Below are 23,371 nucleotides of genomic sequence, written 5' to 3'. Positions count from 1 at the left end.
CTGATGTTGGGGATGTCCAGAACTAGGGTTCACAGCCTAAGAATAAGGGGTAAGCCATTCAGGACGGCGATGAGGAAGAACTTCTTCTCTCAGACAGGTGTGAACTTGTGGAATTCTTCACCACAAAATACTGTTGAGGCCAGTTCATTGGGTATATTGAAGAGAGAGCTGGGTGTGGCTTTTGTGGCTAAAGGGATCATGGGATATGGAGAGAAAGCTGGATTGGGATCATGCTGTTGCATGATCAGCCATGATCATATTGAATGGTGGTGCAGGCTCGAAGGGCTGAATGGCCTACTCCTGCACCTATTTTCCATGCTTCTATTTTATCCTGTCCAGTCCATCCCTTATTATTTTGTTCACCTCAGACTTCTTTGTTCCAAGGAAAATAACCCCAGACTTTCCAATCTATCCTTGTAGCAACACTTTTCTGGCAACATTCTTGTAAGCCTCCTCTGCATTTACATAGATTTCATAGAATTTACAGTGCAGAAGGAGGCCATTCGGCCCATCGAGTCTTCACCAGCTCTTGGAAAGAGCACTCTACCCAAGCCCACACTTCCACCCTATCCCCATAACCCTGTAACCCCAATTTTGGACACAACGGGCAATTTAGCATGGCCAATCCACCTAACCGGCACATCTTTGGACTGTGGGAAGAAACCGGAGCACCCGGAGGAAACCCACGCACACACTGGGAGAACGTGCAGACTCCGCAGAGACAGTGACCCAAGCCGGGAATCGAACCTGGGACCCTGGAGCTGTGAAGCAATTGTGCTAACCACTGTGCTACCGTTTCTCCAGAGCAATTACATCCTTCCTGTAATGTGGTGACCAGAACTGCATACAATATTCCACTTGTGCCCTCACCAGTGTTTTATACAATTCCAACATATATTGTTTCATTAAATGACTTTCTTGCATTGTACAACAGTTCAGACGCTTATCATAGCTTTAATCCCCCTGAGGTGAATCCTGGTAAAGTTATAAGATCACCAATTGCAAAAGGTTTTTAAAGAAAACAAACATTATAACATTGTTGAATTATTTGCTGATCTGTAAAATAAATTCTAATCATATCTGAATTTTACCTTCTAGAAATCTATGCCAAACAGCATTGCTCCCGATTAAAACAAGCTGATGGCTATTTTGCTGCGTGTCATTCCAGAGTGAATTACGATAAATACTATGAGGTAAGAATTCTCCCTCAGCCTTTCCAAGTTCAGATACTATTATTAAATTTTCTATTTCTATTGCTATTTATTCCCACATTCCATTAAAAAGTCATCTGGGACCTTCATTTAGTGATGGTAACATTGATAAGCTATTGTGATCTGTAACTCTGCAGTTCTGTGTTCCGGCCACCAGGTGGTGGTTTAGTGCTCTCCCATTTCTTCAGACAAGCATCTGTAAACCTTTTCTCTTTATCACCTCTTGTGGGTGTGGCTAATTTTCATTTTGAGAAATATTTCAATTATATATAGAGGGAATATTAAACTTTAGTGTCTTTTTCTCCAGCCCCAGTGGGTGGTGTCTGACTTCCATATCAGCTGCTGATAACAAGCACTTCCAAGTGTTTCCTTTTGATTTCCCTTGGTTTCCATGTGCGTGATTCTCCGGCCCCCGCCGGGTCGGAGAATCGCCGGGGGGGCCGCGTGAATCCCTCCGCTTCGATGCTGGCTGCCGAATTCTCCGGCGCCGGTTTTCGGGCGTGGGCGGGGATCGCGCCGGGCCAATCGGGGGCCGTTGGCAGCGGCCCCCCCCCGGCAATTCTCCAAGCCCCAATGGGCTGAGCGGCCGCCCGTTTTCATCCAACCTCTGTAAGACTTCGCCATGGCCGGCGCGGAGAAGAAACCCCCTGCGCATGCGCAGGAAACACGCCAGCGGTTCTGCCAGAACAACTCGCGCCGGCCGGCGGAGGCCCTTCGGCGCCGGTTGGCGTGGTGCGAACCATCCAGCGTCGGCCTAGCCCCCGGAAGTGCGGAGGATTCCGCAACCGTCGCCGGAGTAGTACACGCCACTCTTTGGCGCCGGTACGGGCCGCCCCGCCGATTCCGGGAGAATCCCGGCCCATGTCTTTTGTTTTAATTTTGGTTCGTGGGCTCCGAATTGGAATGCTCTTTAAGCAGTGTACATAAGCTGAGACAGCCTGCTGGTCAGGACAGTGTGCACCAAGAGTTGTTTTACGCTGGTGAACCTTTCGAACCAGCTTTGGAGGAAGTTGATTGGTTGGCTGGCAACCTGTGTGTTGGCCAGGAACAGATTTCTGGCTGACAACAGTCAGTGATTCGTTCCTGTATGGTGCTTCTGAGAGAGCTAGGTGGAAGTGATTAGACCTTGAATGAAGAAGGAACTCTGTCTCTCTCTGCTGAAGTAAAGGGCTGCTTTATTGTTCCAAAACCGGCGAGTGCCTGGCACATCTTTATTGTATAGTTGAAATGATTTTGAAGTTACAAAGAAAGTAGACATCCTTGCCAGAGAAAACCCTCTCAAGCTTGGCAGGAAGAACTGTCATAATATACACCAGTACATCATGGTGCAGATACACACACACCGATGGACACACAGCAAGACCAGTCAACACACACAACACCACAGCCAATCACCAGTTAGAGCACACTCACTATAAAGACAGGGGGCATCAGAGTTCCCGCTCATTCGGGATACAGCATCCTACAAGGACAGAGCTTACAGCTTACAGCACGGATCCTCACCATGTGCTGAGTGTATAGACTGGTTCGGACAGGCATATGACTTTAATTTAATCTAACATCGTGTTAACCCACAGTGAAAGTATGTTCAACAGTTTCTAACTTAATAAAATCGTGTTGCACTATTTTAAGTGTTGGTGGCCTGTATGTGTTCCACGGATCCAGAGCACCCAACACATCAAGAACAACCTCCACTGGACTGCACGGGTGAGTTGGCATTGGACCCACAATGCACCCCCATACTTCCCCCAACCATCTTCGCTCCTTACGAATGAGGCGTGCGGCTAATGATGCCACCTCTGTGTCCCCACAACAGGTAGGAGAGGGCGCAGATAGGCGGCAGGGTGCTGGACATCAGAGCCCTTTCCTCATACAATGTACAGGCTTTGGAGGTCACAGGGGTGGACGAGGACAGATCAGGAACCAAAGTAGAGGTCTGTGTACAGTGCAGAGGTGAGGTTCAAATGGCCTCCACCCAGATAACCTGCCACACGTGAGTTGTTAATGGCACACAACTCCAAATGACCACATGTCTATTCTCCTGCTCGGGTGTGGCAATAAGATTCAGAGGGGAATGTCAGCGACTCTCCATTAGGTCCAAAGTCGATCGGTGCTGGCAATGTGTGGCACCGAGGCTAACACTGCTAGAGTGGCGACCACGGTGGAGAGCCTGGCGCACAATGTATGAAGGTGTCCAAGACGTAGTTCAGACGGTGGCGGGAATGGCTGAGTGCGTCGGTAGAATATCATGGGGGAGATTCGACGGCGCTGGCCCATCCGCGGTGGCCACCCACTCTCCCCAGGCCTCCCATGAGAGCACCTCAGAGGAGAGCTCTGAGGAGACCACTGTTGTAGAGTCACAGCTATCATCCCCACCCTCCACCAGCGCAGAGACACACCTCAATGGGCAACGGTGGTGGTCAGGCTTCTGGAGCACATTCTGGTGAGCACCTCACAGTTGCTAATGCACATCAGGAGGCAGGAATGCCCAGGCGAGACAGCAGTCGGAAGTCTGCTGGATCCCAGGACCCAAGACACAGCAGGGTTCCAGTTGGATGCTGAGGCTCTGGAATAGATTTACCCAAAACTGATGCAGATGCTAGGGTGTGGCCATAAGATTCAGAGGGGGATGTCAGCGACTCTCCATTAGGTCCAAAGTCGATCGGTGCCGGCAATGCGTGGCACCGAGGCTAACACTGCTAGGGTGGCGACCGCGGTGGAGAGCCTGGTGCACAACATATGAAGGTGTCCAAGACGTAGTTCAGACGGTGGCGGCCATGGCTGATGGTAGAATATCATGGGGGACATGTCCCAGAACCAGGCAGACCTTGATGAGGCACTGCAGGACATGTCCCAGTCTCAAGTGGGCATTGCTGAGGCCCAACAGAGAGCGTCCTGGTCCTGAGGCGAGGTCTACCAGTCCCAAGTGGGCATAGCTAAGGTGTAGTGGGACATCCCCATTTTCAGGTGGGCATAGCTGAGAGCATGTCCTGGTCGCTGGGGGACGTGTCCCAGTCACAGGTGGGCATTTCTGGAGTGGTCCAGAGCATGTCCCAGTCACTAATGAGCATCGCCAAGGGCGTTGACACTGTGCTGCAAACATTGGGGAGCCACCAGGGCTGGCAAAGCCAAATGATGCGGGGCAGCCGGGACTTGATCCAGCTGTCCCTCTATATCCTGAGGAGATCCCCAGAGCTTGATGGGCATGACCGGAAGGAGGGGCACTGGGTGCAACCCGGAGTCACCCTATGGAATAACGACTGTGGCCACCCACTCCCGTGAGACCCACCCCACTGACAGTGCAGCGTCTCGGAGTCAGCACCCGGAAGAGGGCGGCATGGTGAATCATGTGCCGCCAGAAAGTGGGCCACTCGGCCCCAGAACACCCTGAGGCAACCCACCAGGGACATCGAAGGCCATGGAACGTGGTAGGCACCTGGCTGCTTCCACCTCTGACTTGCCTTCAGGGGACACACCTAGGTGCAGGGGTAGAGCACGGAAGGCAGGGGTAGAGCAGATCGATTACCACGGGGGGGTTGGGGGGAGGGGTAAGGGAGGGGAGTTGGCTGCATTTTATGGGGGATGGAGGGGTAGGGAGGGGGGGCACCATCGAGGGATTGGAGCAGTTGGGGACACATTTGTTGAACAATAGAAATTGCTGACCTCGATCAACATGATGCCTTTGGCACTTTCTTCCGGAATACGGGCCGAACACCAATCCCAAACCCCATCTGCCCAGGCACAGAATTCCTGGATGCCTCTTCCACCCCCCACCACCCAGAACACCCTGCCTCTGCTCACTGGACCCCAAATCCTGTACCCCAGTCACCCGCACACAACATTACCTGGATGGGCGCCGCTCCCTTCCCCAGTGCGCACATCCACCCTCAGGTTGCGGTAATGTCCCTGGTGCTGGGACCCAGCCCCTGGGTGTTCGGATGTTGGCCGCTGCATCCATAGTGTTGCCTGCTGCAGTGTTCAGGCACAGTGCCCAGGCATCACTGTCTGTTTGGGATGCTAGGCAATAACCCCAAATGTGGATCCACGGGGATCCACTTGGGAGCTGTGAAGTGCTCACTTGAGAATTATTACCAATTCCCCATTAGCAATAGCCATCAGCCGTGCAACCAGAGGCTTCCACGGTCAGTGGGAGTTATGGGTGGGGCAGGTAGACAGAGGCTGTGGTTGCCTCTGGAACAGGCCAACCCGATCCAGGGGATTTGCTGGGGAGGCCATTAGATCACGGGAGGCCATATGTTGGCCTTCATCGCAAGGCAATTTCAGTACAGGAGTAAAGCTGTTTTGCTGCAGTTGTATAGAGCCTTGGTGAGACTGCACTTGGAATATTGTGTACAATTTTGATCCCCTTATCTAAGGAGGGTTCGACTTGCCATCAAGGGAGTGCAACAGAGATTACCTAGATTAACCACTATGTCACGATCCCTGCACAGTAGATTGTAACTTTATTTTTTGTTTAGAGCCAGGGGCGAACTGAGTCTCGGGCCTGCTGGTTAACTTTAGACAAAAGAACAAAACATTTTTTAAATAAGAAAGGATCAACTATACTACACTACTCCTTCGCCCCTGTTATATCTTTACAGGTATATCGAGACTTTCAGGATTACACAAACCACAAAATATCATAAAATCTAATGTTCTCAGTAAGTGCACTGTCCATGTAAACCAATCGTTGAAATGTGGTCTGACACACCACGGGCGGAATTCTCCCCCAATGGCGCGATGTCCGCCGACTGGCGCCCAAATCGGCGCCAATCAGACGGGCATTGCGCCGCCACAAAGATGAGGAATGCTCCGCATCTTTGGGGGCCGAGCCCCAACATTGAGGGGCTGGGTCGACGCCGGAGGGATTTCCGCCCCGTCAGCTGGCGGAAATGGCGTTTGTTGCCCCGCCAGCTGGCGCGGAAATGCGGCGCATGCGCGGGAGTGTCAGCGCCGCTGACAGTTTCCCGGCGCATGCGCGGGAGCGTCAGCGGCCGCTGACAGTTTCCCGGCACATGCGCGGGAGCGTCAGCGGCCGCTGACAGTTTCCCGCGCATGCGCAGTGGGGAGAGTCACTTCCGCCTCCGCCATGGTGGAGGCCGTGGCGGAGGCGGAAGGGAAAGAGTGCCCCCACGGCACAGGCCCGCCCGCGGATCGGTGAGCCCCGATCGCGGGCCAGGCCACCGTGGGGGCACCCCCCGGGGTCAGATCGCTCCACGCCGCCCCCCAGGACCCCGGAGCCCGCCCACGCCGCCTGGTCCCGCCGGTAAATATCAGGTTTAATTTATGCCGGCGGGACAGGCAATTTCTTGGCGGGACTTTGGCCCATCCGGGCCGGAGAATTGAGCGGGGGGGCCCGCCAACCGGCGCGGCCCGATTCCCGCCCCCGCCCAATCTCCGGTACCGGAGACTTCGGCGGGGGCGGGGGCGGGATTCACGGCGGCCAACGGCCATTCTCCGACCCGGCGGGGGGTCGGAGAATGACGCCTCACATACTGAAACCAAGTGACAGATGCCACCCCAAACAATTTTTGTGGATTTTCTATCAAACCCCCCTATGTACTTGTCACACTGTCAGCCAACTGCTCTCATTGGAACTCTGGCTTCCACACGAAGGCTTCCAAACTCTATTCTTGAAGTACACACTTTGGAATCTTCTCCTCCACAGGGCTTTCTCTCAGATACCTTCACCAAGGATCCACATCCAGGATTTCAATCTCTTCTTTCAGTATTCCTCTACCTTGACTTTTCATATGCTTTCAAACTTCCATGCAATCTCTCAGGTACACAGCCACACAAACTGAACACCATTGCTTCATAGGCTGTGTTCATTTTCTTTGCAAAATATTTTTATTGAAATTTTAGCGCTTTATATCAAAACTTCCAAACTAGAATAAAAACAATAACAACAATATACATGTATAACAGGTTGCCACACCATCTGTGATTATAGTCTTGATAATAGTGTTTCCTTTTTTACATTGGTGTGCATAGTACAGAGAACACATTATTTACAGTGACGGAGAAAGTAATATTGAACCATCGATTACAGGAGATAAGAAGGGTGCTCTGTCTTCCCGGTCTATGTCCCTCCAGGTGTAGGGCCTGCCTCCCCATTTCTTCTCTGTTCTGTGCATGTTCCCACCCTTGCCCCCTTCAGTTCTTCCTTCCCCTCCCCCTGTGCCCTCCTCAGTCCGAGGGAGAGTCGTTGAGGAGACTCGTAGCTGTGGGGAAAGAACTGTTCCTTCTGTCCCTTCTTCTTGATGAAAGAGTCTGGAAGAAGGCAAAGCCTAGGTGGGAGGGTTCTCTGTAGGATGATTTTCTGCACCCTAGAGACTTTTCCATCCCAGACAAAGGCCATGATTAGCTTATCAACCCTGGTGAAGAAGCATTTGGAGATGAAGATTGGGAGCGAACTGAATATGAAGAGGAACCTGGGCAGCACGTTCATCTTGATCATCTGCACATTTCTCCACAGGGCGGCACAGTGGCTAGCACTCCTGCCTCACAACTCCAGGGACCCTGGTTCAATTCTGGCACTGGGTGACTGTGTGGAGTTTGCACATTCTTCCCGTGTCTGCGTGGGTTTCCTCCAGGTGCTCCGTTTTCCGTTTTCCTCCCACAGTCCACAAATGTGCAGGTTAGGTGGATTGGCCATTTTGAAATTGCCCCTTAGTGTCCAAAGTGTTTGGTGGGGTTACTGGGTTATAGGGATAGGGTGGAGGCATGGGCTTAAGTAGGGTACTCTTTCTGAGGGCTGGTGAAGACTCGATGGGCTGAATGGCCTTGTTCTGCACTGTAGATTCTATGATTCTATTCCCGTGAGCGGGAGTGAGTCTCATCTTTGTAGGTCCCTCTTCACCTCCTCCTGTTATGAATTATCTGTAATCCCAGATACCAGAATTTGCACAGTCTGTATTAATGTGTCACCAATCTTAGCAGTACTTCAGATGTTTGGCTTCTCACTAGCTGAGCTCTCCAGAACCTGCAGCTCGGGCTTCAACTGGGAGCCACTCTCTGCACCTTTCTTTAACTTCAGTAAACAGTACCTTGTTTATATCCCTGTTCCTTGTCCCTTTGACAATAGTCTGATTGGGACATAAGAAAACCTTGGGACTGTATTCCTTAGCGTTTCGAAGAATGAGGGGTAGCTGCACTGAAAATTACAAGATTCTTACAGGACTGGGCATGGTGGATGTAAATCAGGGGCGGGATTCTCCCATCGGGCGGCTAAGTTCGGAGAATCTCGCCCCTGGTGACTAATGACATCAATGGTAGCGTGGGACAATGGTGTTGAGGTAGATGATCAGCCTGGATTTACTTGAACGTTGGCAGGTCAGGCTCGATGGGCAATTGGTTGGGTTGCAGTTCCCATTTTCTGCACAGAATCACAATGGATTTTAAGTCCGCTTTGGTCAGTGTTGCTACTTGTATCGTTTTAAAAACAGGTCCCCTGACACAGTTCAGCACGTCTGTGGCTCGTTGGCGAAGTTGTGGGTAGCTGTCATTCGATCACAGTTTTCTGTTGTCATGACACCATTCAAGAGATAAGTTTGGAAATTCCTTTTCAGAGTAAGTGCAGTAGGAACTTTCCCCCACAAAAAGCAGTAGATTCAAAATTAAAATGAATAATTGAGATTGATCGATTTTGGCGAGCCAAGTGTATTAAAGATTATGGAGCCAATACAGGTAGATAGAGTTAACATCGGAATCAATCAGGATCTCACTGAATGATTTTACAGGATCTAAAGACTTCTGATCGTATTGATCAGAACTTACTATTAGCACGTTAACTGTTTGCTTCTGTTGTCTGGGTCATTTTGGAGGGTGTTTGGCGTTTACTTCAAGTAGATTTGTAGATGTGATGGCAATGTGCATCCTTCATAATGTTATCCTGTAGAGAGGCTTGTAAAGGCAGAAAGACTTGGGTTTAAATGGCAACTTTCCCACCTCAAAACCTATCAAAGCACACAACTGGCAATGAAATAGGTCTCTTTTGAATTGTCGTAACTTGTTATATCGGGAAGGAGACAGCCAGATTTTGCTCAGCAGGGTCTCAGACAGCCATTTAATAAGGATGTTGATTGAGTGATAAATGTCGTCCAGGCCACGGGGAGGACAATCCTGCGAACGGCATAATGTTATTCTTTATATTCACCTGAGAGGACAGAATCAATTCATGTGTAGCAAGGTCCTCGATACTCAATGTGGAAAGTGAAACAAAAATGGAATCACGTCATGCAGAGCAAACAGAGGGAGCAATGTTCAGACAAAGGGCAATGTAAATCTGGAACTTACTCGCCCAACAAGGATGCTGAGTCAATTGAAAATGTTCAGATTCAGATGCTACATTTTTTATTAGGTAAGGGTATCAGGAATGTGGAGCAAAGGTGGATAAATAAAATCCCACCACGATTTAATTAAATGGTGAAATAGGTACGAGGAGCTGAAAAGTCTATCCCTGTGTCCATGTTCCAAAGTAACGGCAGGAATGGGAGAAGGGTGAGGCAGCTGAACAGCAAAAGAGTTTTTTGACAGTTTATTGATTCAATAAATAAGGACAAACATTGTGGTTTCTGAGTGCACGCAACACTTTTCATTCTCCCATATGGCATAGTTTAACACAACCATAACTGGGATTGCCTTCATGGCCGGAAGTCTCCAGCCTTTGCGATTTTATTTTCCTGCTGGCAGCATACCACCGCCTGCGGGTTTCCCAGAAGTGTGGTGTGGCTTCAATACAAAATTCCATTGACAAACACGGGAAGAGAGAATCCCACCGCCAGCGAACAGCATGCCATTGAGAAACACACAGCTGGGAGACCGGAGAATTCCACCCAGATCTCTCAAACATAACTACTTATTTTACAAATCATGGGCGAAATTCTCCGGAAACGGCACAATGTCTTTGGGGGCCGAGCCCCAACCTTAAGGGGCTAGGCCCGCGCCGGACGAATTTCCGCCCCGCCAGCTGGCGGGAGAGGTCTTGGTGCCCCGCCAGCTGGCGCGGAATTGACATCTCCGGGCGGCGCATGCGTGGGAGCATCAGCGGCCGCTGACGGCATTCCCGCGCATGCGCAGTGGAGGGAGTCTCTTCCGCCTCCGCCATGGTGGAGACCGTGGCGAAGGCGGAAGGAAAAGAGTGCCCCCACGGCACAGGCTCGCCCACGGATTGGTGGGCCCCGATCACGGGCCAGGCCACCGTGGGGGCACCCCCCGGGGCCAGATCGCCCCGCGCACCCCCCCAGGATCCCGGAGCCAGCCCGTGCCACCTTGTCCCGCCGGTAAGTTGGTGGTTTAATCTACGCCGGCGGGACAGGCATTTTAGTGGCGGGACTTCGGCCTATCCGGGCCGGAGAATCGCGGGGGGTGGGGCCCACCAGACGGCGCGGCGCGATTCCTGCCCCCGCCGAATATCCGGTGGTGGAGAATTCGGCAACCGGCGGGGGTGGGATTCACGCCAGCCCCTGGCAATTCTCCGACCCGGCGGGGGGGTCGGAGAATCTCGCCCCATGAGTCGGATTCTCTGACCCCCCGCTGGGTTGTAGAATCGCCGGGGGGCGGCGTGAATCCCGCTGCCGCCGGCCACCGAATTCTTCTGTACCGAAAATTTGGCGTGGCCGGGAATCGCGCCGCGCCGGTCGGCAGCTCCCCCCCCCGGCAATTCTCTTGCCCGCGATGGGTCGAAGTCCCGCTGCTGTCATGCCAGTCCCGCCGACGTGAATCAAACCACCTACCTTCCCGGCGGGACTGGCGGCCTGCGCGGGCTCCGGGGTCCTGGGGGGGGGGGCGCGGGGCGATGTGGCCCGGGGGGGGGGTGCCCCCACGGTGGCCTGGCCCGTGATCGGGGCCCACCGATCCGCAGGAGGGCCTGTGCCGTGAGGGCACTCTTTTCCTTCCGCCTTGGCAACAGCCTCCGCGATGGCCGATGCGGAAGTGACCCCCCCCCCGATGCATGCGTGGGGATGACATCAGCAGCCGCTGATGCTCCCACGCATGCGCGGACTTCTGCCGACCGGCGGAGTCCCTTCAGCCCCGACCTGCGTGGCGCCAAAGGCCTTTCCCGCCGTCCGGCGGCATGCCAACCACTCCGGTGCGGACCTAGCCCCTCAAGGTGAGAGCTTGGCCTCTAAAGGTGCGGAGAAATCCGCACCTTTGGGGCGGCGCGACGACGGAGTGGTTCCCGCCACTCCATCCCACCGGGACCCCCCACCCCGCTGGGTAGGGGAGAATCCCGGCCCATATTTATCAAATTCTCCAAGTTGCCTATTGTTTGTCTATTATTGTAATAGAAGCAGTGAATATTGTAATCTTGGCCCATCTTGCTCTTTCTCTCTTCAGGTACCAGGCCCTGAAAGGGCAATGGCGACTGTGGTGTTCTTCATGTTGCTTATTTCAGGATGGTTGGCATAGCGTTCACAAAGAACACAAAATAGCTTTAACTTAAACAAAGCTATGACTTTATTCACACTACTAAACTGGGATTCAACACTTAGTCCTTAAGAATGGACAATTGATCAATAACATCTAATGACACTCATCTACTGCTAATCTCACTAACTAGTATAAACTATAATCAAACCTTACTCACACTCTGGTCTTATGACCTTCACCAGCTATCTTCTGCATACACTCCTCCCCTAAGGTCTAGCATTACTGCCTTATATGGTAGTGTCTGTAGCTTCCTTTAATGGTTACTCTCAACAGTACATCAACTCTTACAATGCTGATAGTTATGATAATACCACAGTGGCCGTGGACTTCTGTGTTGGTCCGCAGATACGCTTGGCAAGGAGTACTGTGATTTACTGTTCATGTCCCATATTCTCTTGGCCAATTTCTTCAAATGCCACTGCCTCAATGACTATTTGTAATAAAGCGTTCCATTTTCTAATAATGAACCCCCTGAAAAACTAATCTAACTTTCTTCCTGAATTCTCTTAATTTCACTCCTGAGTCTATACTTCTTGCTACTGATTTCTCAACCACAGAAACCAATCCATCATGATTTACCTTCACAGGAAACCTCTGCTGGACCCTCCGTTTTATGCCATAATGTATATTTGAATTTAAGTAAAAGAGCTGCAACTACAGAGTTAACACTTCAGAAAGAAATAACTCCTTTAAATTTGCCCATTTCCTCAGATGTGCATAACTTCCTCGTGCACCTGCCTGAACATTGATGACTGTATCTGCTCAGCAATTGAAGCATATACCCATGAGTGTGCTGTTAGAGGTATTACTGTGGTTGACTGGAGAAAAGACATGTGCAGTAAGTTATCACATTTACTTCAAGTATAAACGGTATTGCAACAACAGCATATCAAAAATGTTATATAGAATTTGCAACAAAAAGAATAAAATGTTCATCACGTATAACCAGAAAAATAAATTCAGTCGAGGCAGCTAGGTCCCAGGCTGATTGACAGCCCACTTTGAATAAGCAAGTATGGGGCCCCAGGAATTTAACTCCCAGCCTTAATTTGCAAAGGTATGCGATCTTCCACTCGCAATTATTGAAGCATTAGGCTGGAGAGAAACCTGGCACTACGTCACCTGGAGGGGGTCCATGATTCAGGGAAAGGCGTGTGGGGCAGTGAATTTTAATAGGACCCAAGCCAGTTGATTAAGCTGGAATCAAGACACAGGGCTTTTCTTTATTAACTTCATTGCAGTGTTAATGTAAGCCTACATGTGACAATAATAACGATCATTAATAATAAAGATTATTATTATTGACTTGTTTAGTCTCACAGCTCTCCTCCCACACAACCCAGTGTCCCAGCTAGACCCTGGTTATATGTGCTCAAAGATAATTAATATCCATCACATTTTTCTCTTCATCTTAATATAATTGCCATGACATTAACAAACCTTAATAATGATGTGTCCCAAGCACAACGCAATACCATCCGCGCTCTCAAGACCAACCACAGCATCGTCATCAAACCAGCAGACAAAGGGGGGGGCCACTGTCGTACTGAACAGAACGGACTACTGCAAAGAAGTATACCGACAACTGAACAAACAAGAACACTACAGACAGTTACCCGCAGATCCGACCAAGGAACACATCCGTCAACTTAACAGACTGATCAAGACCTTGGATCCAGATCTTCAGAGCACCCTATGTGCTCTCATCCCACGTACTCCCCGCATTGGAGATCTCTACTGCCTCCCAAAAATACATAAGGCCAACACACCAGGCTGCCCAATCGTTTCAGGCAATGGGACCCTGTGTGAGAACCTCTCTGGCTACATCGAGGGCATCTTGAAACCCATCGTACAAGGTACACCCAGCTTCTGTCGCGACACGACGGACTTCCTACAGAAACTCAGCACCCATGGACCAGTTGAACCAGGAACATTCCTCGTCACAATGGACGTCTCGGTACTCTACACCAGCATCCCCCATGACGACGGCATTGCTGCAACAGCCTCAGTACTCAACACCGACAACTGCCAATCTCCAGACGCAATTCTGCAACTCATCCGCTTCATTCTGGATCACAACGTCTTCACCTTCGACAACAAGTTCTTCATCCAGACGCACGGAACAGCCATGGGGACCAAATTCGCACCCCAATACGCCAACATCTTCATGCACAAGTTTGAACAGGACCTACTCACCGCACAGGACCTTCAACCGATGTTATACACCAGATACATCGATGACATTTTTTTCCTTTGGACCCACGGCGAAGAATCACTGAAACGACTACACGATGACATTAATAAGTTCCATCCAACCATCAGACTCACCATGGACTACTCTCCAAAATCAGTTGCATTCTTGGACACACTCGTCTCCATCAAGGACGGTCACCTCAGCACTTCGCTTTACCGCAAACCCACGGATAACCTCATGATGCTCCACTTCTCCAGCTTCCACCCTAAACACATTAAAGAAGCCATCCCCTATGGACAAGCGCTCCGTATACACAGGATCTGCTCAGACGAGGAGGAGCGTAACAGACATCTACAGACGTTGAAAGATGCCCTCGTACGAACGGGATATGGCACTCGACTCATCGATCGACAGTTCCAACGCGCCACAGCGAAAAACCGGACCGACGTCCTCAGAAGACAAACATGGGACACAGCCGACAGAATACCCTTCGTCGTCCAGTACTTCCCCGGAGCGGAGAAACTACGTCATCTTCTTCACAGCCTTCAACACGTCATTGATGACGATGAACATCTTGCCAAGGTCATCCCCATACCCCCACTACTTGCCTTCAAACAACCGCGCAACCTCAAATGAACCATTGTTTGCAGCAAACTACCCAGTCTTCAGAACAGTGACCACGACACCACACAACCCTGTCATGGCAATCTCTGCAAGACGTGCCAGATCATCGACATGGATACCACTATTACACGTGAGAACACCACCCACCAGGTACGCGGTACATACTCGTGCGACTCGGCCAACGTTGTCTACCTCATACGCTGCAGGAAAGGATGTCCCGAAGCGTGGTACATTGGCGAGACCATGCAGACGCTGCGACAACGAATGAACGGACATCGCGCAACAATCACCAGGCAGGAATGTTCCCTTCCAGTCGGGGAACACTTCAGCAATCAAGGGCATTCAGCCTCTGATCTCCGGGTAAGCGTTCTCCAAGGCGGCCTTCAGGACCCGCGACAACGCAGAATCGCCGAGCAGAAACTTATAGCCAAGCTCCGCACACGAGTGCGGCCTCAACCGGGACCTGGGATTCATGTCACATTACATTCATCCCCCACCATCTGGCCTGCGAAATCCTACCAACTGTCCTGGCTTGACACAATTCACACCTCTTTAACCTGGGGTTACCCCATCTCTGGATCTGTAAAGATTTAATCACCTGCTAATGCTCGCATTCCAAGCATTGTTTGGCATCTTTGAATTTGTCTATATATGTGTTTCTGGAACAGACCTCTTCATTCACCTGAGGAAGGAGCAGCGCTCCGAAAGCTAGTGACATCGAAACAAACCTGTTGGACTTTAACCTGGTGTTGTAAGACTTCGTACTGTGCAAACCTTAATAAGACAGATGGAATACAATGTTGACAAATGTGAGGTTATCCATTTTGGTAGGAATAACAGCAAAATGGATTATTATTTAAATTATAAAATATTAAAACATGCTGCTGTGCAAAGGGACCTGGGTGTTCTCGTGCATGTGTCGCAAAAAGTTGGTTTACAGGTGCAACAGGTGATTAAGAAGGCGAATGGAGTTTTGTCCTTCATTGCTAAAGGGATGGAGTTTAAGACTCGGGAGGTTATGCTGCAACTGTATAAGGTATTAGTGAGGCCACACCTGGAGTATTGTGTTCAGTTTTGGTCTCCTTACCTGACAAAGGATGTACTGGTGCTGGAGGATGTGCAGAAGAGATTCACTAAATTAATCCCAGAGTTGAGGGGGTTGGATTACGAGGAGAGGCTGAGTAGACTGGGACTGTACTCGTTGGAATTTAGAAGGATGCGGGCGATCTGATAGAAACGTATAAAATTATGAAGGGAATAGATAGGATAGATGCGGGCAGATTGTTGCCACTGGTGGGTGAAAGCAGAACTAGGGGCATAGCCTCATAATAAGGGGAAGTAGATTTAGGATTGAGTTTAGGAGGAACTTCTTCACCCAAAGGGTTGTGAATCTATGGAATTCCTTGCCCAGTGAAGCAGTTGAGGCTCCTTCATTAAATGTTTTAAAGATAAAAATAGATAGTTTTTTGAAGAATAAAGGGATTAAGGGTTATGGTGTTCGGGCAGGAAAGTGGGGCTGAGTCCAAAAAAGATCAGCCATGATCTCGTTGAATGGCGGAGCAGGCTCGAGGGGCCAGATGGCCTACTCCAACTCCTAGTTCTTACGTTCTTATTAACAGTGAAGGTCTCAACTTTTAGTACTTCCTTTGTGTTGCTTGGAGGAGAAAGGTGGGGGCCCAAAGAAACATTCCTCCTCCTCGAACCCATGGAAAGCAAAGAAAGGTTAAAATAAATTACTTTCTTGTATCCTTTTATGCAACTGACTCCAATTTCCACTAGCTTAAACTATGGCATTCCCAGACAGATCTCTGTTTAAAATACCAGTCAGGCCCTGTTGAACCTTGTTGGAGAACATTACTTCTCGATGTCCTATGTGCCTGATCAAAAACTGTGCGAAGAGAACCGGACCTTGGTGAACAAGTGACTTTAACTGTTTACCTGCAGCACGGACAGCATTAAGTGCATCTGCTATGCGCTTGCATTTTCAAAAGGACTGCTGACACAATTTCACATCAGCCTCGGAAACTTGGAGTATATTACAAAATATGGTAAAATACAGATAGGGCCCGATTTTAATGTTGCGCAAGTGGGTGGGGTTTGAATGAGTTAAAATCTCGATAGTAACAGAAATGCGTAACATCCTTTGAGGAGTCAGTTTGTGCTTGAATATTTTGGAATTGTTCAAATTAGTCCAAGCTTCAGTAAGTTGCATTATTTACGTGCAAGAAAGTATGGGTAAATGCATTTGTCATTCAAGCACAATTCTAATGCATTTGAAATTATCAATGTCATATTTTCCTGCATTCATTAGGATTAACTTCTGTGGTGCATTTTTATTACAATTCTACCACTGATGCTTGTGCTATTTGTTTACAGGAGTAAACTGTCCTGAAACCCAAGTGTTTCAGTATAACATGAGGGCTTGTAACCAGACCTGTAAATCATTAATGCAGCATGATTTTACCTGTGATGTTGAAGATGTCCTGGTCAGTGGCTGTGGCTGTCCTGAAGGAACATACCTGGATCACGATGGAACCTGTGTAGAACAGGACAAATGTTCCTGTTATATTGCTGATAGTATGATTAAGCATGGACACAATGCAGCTGTTCAAGGTGCCATTTGGTAAGTAGTTTCCTTCCACACAAACAAATTGAGCATAAATAATGAGCAGTATAAAATAAAATAACATTTTCCATTGCGCAGCTTCTGCAAAAGTGGAAATCTCAGTTGCTTCTACGTAACATTAGAAGATTCCAAAGAAGGTAATTTATTTTCTGTCAATTACATTTCATCATCATTGGCACATAAAATTGAACTTTTGCTCCAACTTAATTTGATCCTTTTTTCCATTAGATTGCCCTGGAAAAGTACTTTTGAATTGTGCTGATGCTCAAAAACAGAGTTGGTGTGCAAAGTCATGCCAAAATTTAAATGTGCCCTGTGTAAGTGACATTCAAATATTTTGCTCATTTGTAACTGCTTGACACCAAAGAGCGATTAAGTATATTTTCTTTTTAATCAGCTTGAGAGTCAGGGAAAAAAAATATTCAATACCCTCTTGTGCCAGTTGTCATGATATACACCAGTATATTATGGTGCGGACACACACACACACACACTGATGGACATGCAGTGGGACCAATCAACATACACAACACCGCAGCCAATCACCAGTGAGAGCACACGCACTATAAAGACAGGGGACAGGAGAGTTCCTGCTCATTCTAGTAGCAGTCAGCTCGGAGCACAGAGCTCACAGCCTGCAACACAGACATTCACCATGTGCTGAGTGCATCACCTGGTTACGACTAGGCAAGGGTCAACAGTAAAAGCTGGTATTGCATTTACCCACAGTTCAAGTATGTTAATATAGTTAACTTTATAATAAAATAGAGTTGTACCACTTCCAGTGTCGGTGACCTGTTTGTGATCCAGAACACCCAACACACCACTAGTGGCATGTTTACCTTTCCAAGGGTCCGTTTATGGGTTCCTTGCTTGTATGAACCTAATTCAATTACTTATAATTCGTAAAAATAGTTGACTTTCTATTTTGTCCAATCTGTAAACCCAGTCAGTGATCATTAGTGTTTTTCCATTTAAATATTGGGACCACTCAAATGTTCATACATTTCATGGATTTAGTACTGTAGATGCCAGTATCCAAATTCATGGCTGAGTGCTCTGGGTGCTCTGGTTTCCTCCCACAGTCCAAAGACGTGCAGGTAAGGTGGATTGGCCATGATACATTTCCCTTAGTGACCAAAAAAGGTTAGGAGGGGTTATTGGGTTATGGGGACAGGGTGAAGTGAGGGCTTAAGTGGGTCGGTGCAGACTCGATGGGCCGAATGGCCTCCTTCTCCACTGTATGTTCTATGTTCTCTGAGTCAGATCTGATGAAAACTTTCCTGGTGCTACCATTTTCATGGCTCAGTAAACTGACTACTTCCAACATCCACTCTTCCTGCTGTTTTACCTTGTTTGCTGGTTTAAGCATCTTCCTGTGTCATGGCCATTTAGCTGCTCTGCATTTTGTTCAGGGTGCTCCACTTCAGGCATGGTATATTGAATTGACGGGGTTACAGGACTGAGTTATCAGGGCACTATAGATTAAAGTGCTAAATAATGATTGGACAAAATCAGCTTGTATTCCCTTGGGTTTTGAAGGTTGCATGTTGACCTAATTGGTCTTTCTACGATTCTATTGAATGGATACAGAGAACACTCTTTCCAGAAGTGACAGTATGCAGAAAAGGAAACAGTCAAAATCTGACACAGCCTGGCTGGTTATGAGAGAGTGTACCTGTAGATGATTATTAAAATAGTATTGCCCTTTATCTATTTAAAGCCAAGTGTGTGTGTTCCCGCCTGTGTCTGCCCGGACGATCAAGTGGAGGATCAATTTGGTAACTGCATTCCACGTGAACAATGTCCTTGTTTATATGGTGATAGGTATTATAAAACTAAAGCTACAATCCACCTGGACTGCAACATCTGGTAAGATAAAACTCTAAACAAATAATAAATAAACTAATGCAACGTTACCTGAATAACATTGTAAAATATTTTGACCTTGCATTCTTTTTATTAAAGCACATGCCAAAGTGGATCATGGCAATGTAGTCAAAATGAATGCACAAAGACTTGCCTGGTTTATGGAGATGGCCATTATGTAACCTTTGACGGACAAAGGTGGTTCTTTGATAACAATTGTGAATCCATTTTTGCTCAGGTGAGACCTAATGGAGAAAAATAAGTTAAAATGTTAACGGGTGGGATTTTCTGCCCCCCTCAGACAATATCTGTGCTGAGGTTAATGACAAAAATATAAAACCATGTTGAGAGATTTCAAATATTAAATTTAAACATGAAATTTAAACAACAACCCCCCCTGGCGATTCTCCGGCCCGCAATGGGCCGAGCGGCCGCCCACTTTCGGCCAGTCCCGCTGGCGTAAATTAGGCGGGAATCGCACCGCGCCGGTTGGCGGGCCCCTCCCCCCTGCGATTCTCCGGCCCGGATGGGCCGAAGTCCCGCTGCTAGAATGCCTGTCCCGCCGGCGTAATTTAAACCACCTCTCTTACCGGCGGGACAAGGCAGCGCGGGCGGGCTCCGGGGTCCTGGGGGGGGGGGGCGCAGGGCTATCTGGCCCCGGGGGGTGCCCACACGGCGGCCTGGCCCGCGATTGGGGCCCACCGATCCGCGGGCGGGCCTGTGCCGTGGGGGCACTCTTTACCTTCCGCCTTCCCCGCGGTCTCCACCATGGCGGAGGCGGAAGAGACTACCTCCACAGCGCATGCGCGGGGATGCCGTGAGCGGCCGCTGACGCTCCCGCGCATGCGCCGCCCGGCATTGTCATTTCCGCGCCAGCTGGGGGGGCACCAAAGGCCTTTCCCGCCAGCTGGGGGGGTGGAAATCAGTCCGGCGCGAGCCTAGCCCCTCAAGGTTAGGGCTCGGACGGTCAAGCTGCGGAGGATACTGCACGTTTGGGGCGGCGCGATGCCGGACTGATTTGCGCCGTTTTTGGTGCCGGTCGGCGGACATCGCGCCGATTACGGAGAATTTCGCCCCTGCTGTTAGGTGAATTGGACATACTGAATTCTCCCTCCTTGTACCTGCGACTAGGGGCTTTTCACAGTGATTTCACTGCAGTGTTAATGTAAGCTTACTTGTGACAGTAAAGATTAGAGCTTTCTAACCCAAATTTTAATTCACACTGCCCACAGGTTTCCCTTCTTAGACTTGTTTATCTCCACTTCAAAATACTTGCTTTCATCCCTAACCCTTTTTTTGATGTTTTAACCTTGCAGTCTAACTGTCTTCATCTAATCAAATTAGTTGTACTCAAACACACATCACAGACTTCAATCTGTTTCACAGTATACCACAGTGATATTGGGAAAATATTGAAAAAAATATTTCATCACACTATTATCATTTCACTTTTTTTCTTGCACTGCCATCTTTTTAATAATTTAATCGCACCTACGTTCCACCCTACCACAGACCCTCCATTCCGGTCTCGCCTAAGCCATTCGCGTTGCTTGGGGGCCGTGCCACTGGGGAACCCACTGCGGGTGGAGGGCGCCTTCTGCGGGGCTGGAAGACTTAAACGGCAGGAAGGGCACTATATTTCAATCTCTATTTTAAATTTTAGAGCAGCTTTGAAGGACCCGATTCGTTTCAAATTTTAACCAAGAATTTGCCTTGCTGTGTAAATGGTGTGACATGTTCAAGAACGATCAGAATTTTAATTGAGGTATGTGTTTTTGTAATTTCTAAGCAGCTGCTGTTACTGCTTAAACATAAATGCACGTTTTGAAAGTATGGGAGCAGTTCTTGGGTATCCGAAAGCGGGAAGTCAGAAAGGGAAGGTTGGTGTGAGGGCAGGGGTAGACAAGAAGGAAGAGATTCACGTTACACCATATAAGATGAGGGTAAGGTGAGTGTTAAGAAAGGGAATAAAGCAGGAGCATACTGTCACCCTCTATGTTCTCAGTGATTCCAGATGTGACAGACTCTGAAGCAAATCGGCCCCAGGATGCTGAGAGCCATTATCTTTGTAGGACTCAGGTGCCCTTTGTCTCCTGCCACTTCTGTTAGCTCCCTTCTGCTGTGTGCCACTTGCCCTGCCACGAGAGAAGGGGAAGAAGGTTGATGGTTGTGTTTTTGGGTGGAGTGTATTGCTGGAGCTATATGGAGGCAGCAAGAGAGGTAGGTGTAAGGGTGCTCCATTGGTAGATGTGTAAAGCAAATGTCTGGATGTGAGGTAATAGGGAATGCTGCTGGGTGATTGTTAAGGGGTGTGGTGCATTGAGCAGCATGAGAGGTTGAGAGTGTGGTTGTTTGGAGATGCCATGTGAAGATGCATTTGCTGGCTTTCACCTGCTGCATGAGCTCAATAGCAATACGACCAGGTCTTCAGGATCAGACTCCGGTGTTCACCGCTCTGACCAACTGCTCCTACTCCCTTCCGAGAGTGGCCTGGAGGACTACCTGCGCCTGCTGAAAGTTGGGGCAGGATATAATGTAACTGATGTGGGTCTGGCCAACCAGTAGGATATCCAAAGGGAAATCTATATCTCTTCTGAGGGAGGGGCCCAATTGGATTAAGTTATATCCGGCACTTAACTCACCAGGGCCAAGTCTTGCCCAGTATTGAGGAACCTCGGGGTGGAAGTCCCACCCTTCTGAGAGCTGCTGGTCGATCAAAGGTCAGCTGCTTACATTGCAGGCAGTTCCACCAGGAGCAGTAGCTACTGCCAGCAATGCTGTCGGAATTTTCCCTGGGATTTTCAGAGGCTCCCTCGACTCAGGTGGGTGTGGGCAGGATGAACGTTGCAGGGAGAGGATCATGGGACAGGGCTTTGGTGTCAGGTGGCAAGGGCAGGATGGGGGCTTGCAGCAGCCACCCCACTTCCCAATGCTGTGTCACTCAATCAGGCACTCAGGGGCTTTGAGAGAGGAACCTTCCGTAAATGGCTTGGGGCAAACCCGTCAGGTTTGCGGGGCAAACCCGTCAGGTTTGCTGGGCAGCCTTTGGGAAGCATGGGAAAGCTGTGCTACCAGTGGGTGAATTTCTCCAAAGGGTTCCTTCTGGCCCTCAGTTTAATCAGTTGATCTTTACCTGTCACTGGGAGACAGATGCATTGCCTCTCCCGTGATTAAATAAGCGCCGGATGCTATGTTTCCCACTGTGACAGGCTACATTAAATTCAGGCCGCTGTGATTCTTCTCTTGCTGACCGCTAATGCACCTGGAGCTGTATCTGTGAGTCTCCTACCATCCTCTGCGCTGGAATTCCATTTGCTCAATTTTAAATTCCAGAAACTTTATTCAGTGCTGCTTTCCTTTAAGAAGGACGGTATGTCTTTAAGAAGAGCTGACTGACTGAACCAAGTGCCAGTAGCACAATGCTGATAGGCCCGCTGCTAAGCGCAGATGTGCCTGGCAATGAGGAACCCACTCAGCCCCAGGTTACGATCATGAAAATGCCGAAGGCCGGCAACCTTTGTTGAAACCAATTTGGCCAGAATGCCGATCGCAACATCCATGCACAAAAACGGGCAGACGGATTTTTAGCACTGTTAGTTTAAACATAATTTATTTTCTTCTTCAACATATTCTTATAGGATATGGAAATCAAGCTACTTGATGGGAAAGTACATAATATATATTCTAATAAAATTCAATGCAGAGAAGATATCTATTCAATGCACATCGTCGGATTTTATTTAATTCTTGAATTTTCCAATGGAATAACAGTGATATGGGATAAAATGACCAGATTTTCGGTAGCACTGGCTCCAAAGTGGCAAGTAAGTGCACTTCAATTTTTTCTGTGTGTGTCAAGTATTAGCAAATAGGAATTAACCCCATAAACAGAGTGAAGGCCTTAATGGGTTTTGAGAAATTGACATATTTCACCAAATATTATTGATCAGAAAATAATGAGGAATTCCACAAAACACATCCTAACTATGGAATGCCGACCGATACTTCATTGAAGATAAATGCTGTGCCAGTCGGGAGCTGCGCTACCAGGGATATGTTAACATTAATGAGTCTACAACAACTTCACTGAAATTATTGTTATTGAGCATGTAAATAATGAGTGGAGAGAGTTAATTGACAAAAAGCTAGCAGAGGCAGTTCAGTTATGTTACGGTTATTCAGCATTCATTTATTTTTGAATATAAATTTAGTAGAGAATTATCTGAGATTGTGATAATTGATTAAATGAATAGTTGACGATTTAGAAGCATTGGTCTCCAAGTTGCCAGTTGACAATTTTTCCAAAACCTGTCTAAACAAGCTCTAATGAGTTGTCATGGATGAATTGGCTTTCCTGCCTTTCTCTCGCAGGAAGGTCTTCGCCTTTTGATGTATTTAATCAATGGACCTTGG

General features: G+C 48.7%; 1 long non-coding RNA gene across 1 annotated transcript; it reads left to right on the top strand.

The window, feature by feature from the left end:
• Positions 1–19,073: 19,073 nt before the first annotated feature.
• On the top strand, positions 19,074–22,721 carry LOC140387699 (uncharacterized). The gene is made up of 3 exons (XR_011933958.1): positions 19,074–19,196; positions 20,622–20,723; positions 22,597–22,721. It is a non-coding gene; the product is annotated as an uncharacterized lncRNA (long non-coding RNA).
• Positions 22,722–23,371: the final 650 nt, after the last annotated feature.

This window comes from Scyliorhinus torazame, chromosome 13 (assembly GCF_047496885.1).
Source record: "Scyliorhinus torazame isolate Kashiwa2021f chromosome 13, sScyTor2.1, whole genome shotgun sequence".
Classification (NCBI taxonomy): domain Eukaryota; kingdom Metazoa; phylum Chordata; class Chondrichthyes; order Carcharhiniformes; family Scyliorhinidae; genus Scyliorhinus; species Scyliorhinus torazame.
Note: the sequence above shows the minus strand (reverse complement) of the source record. Positions and strands in the feature narration are given on the sequence as shown.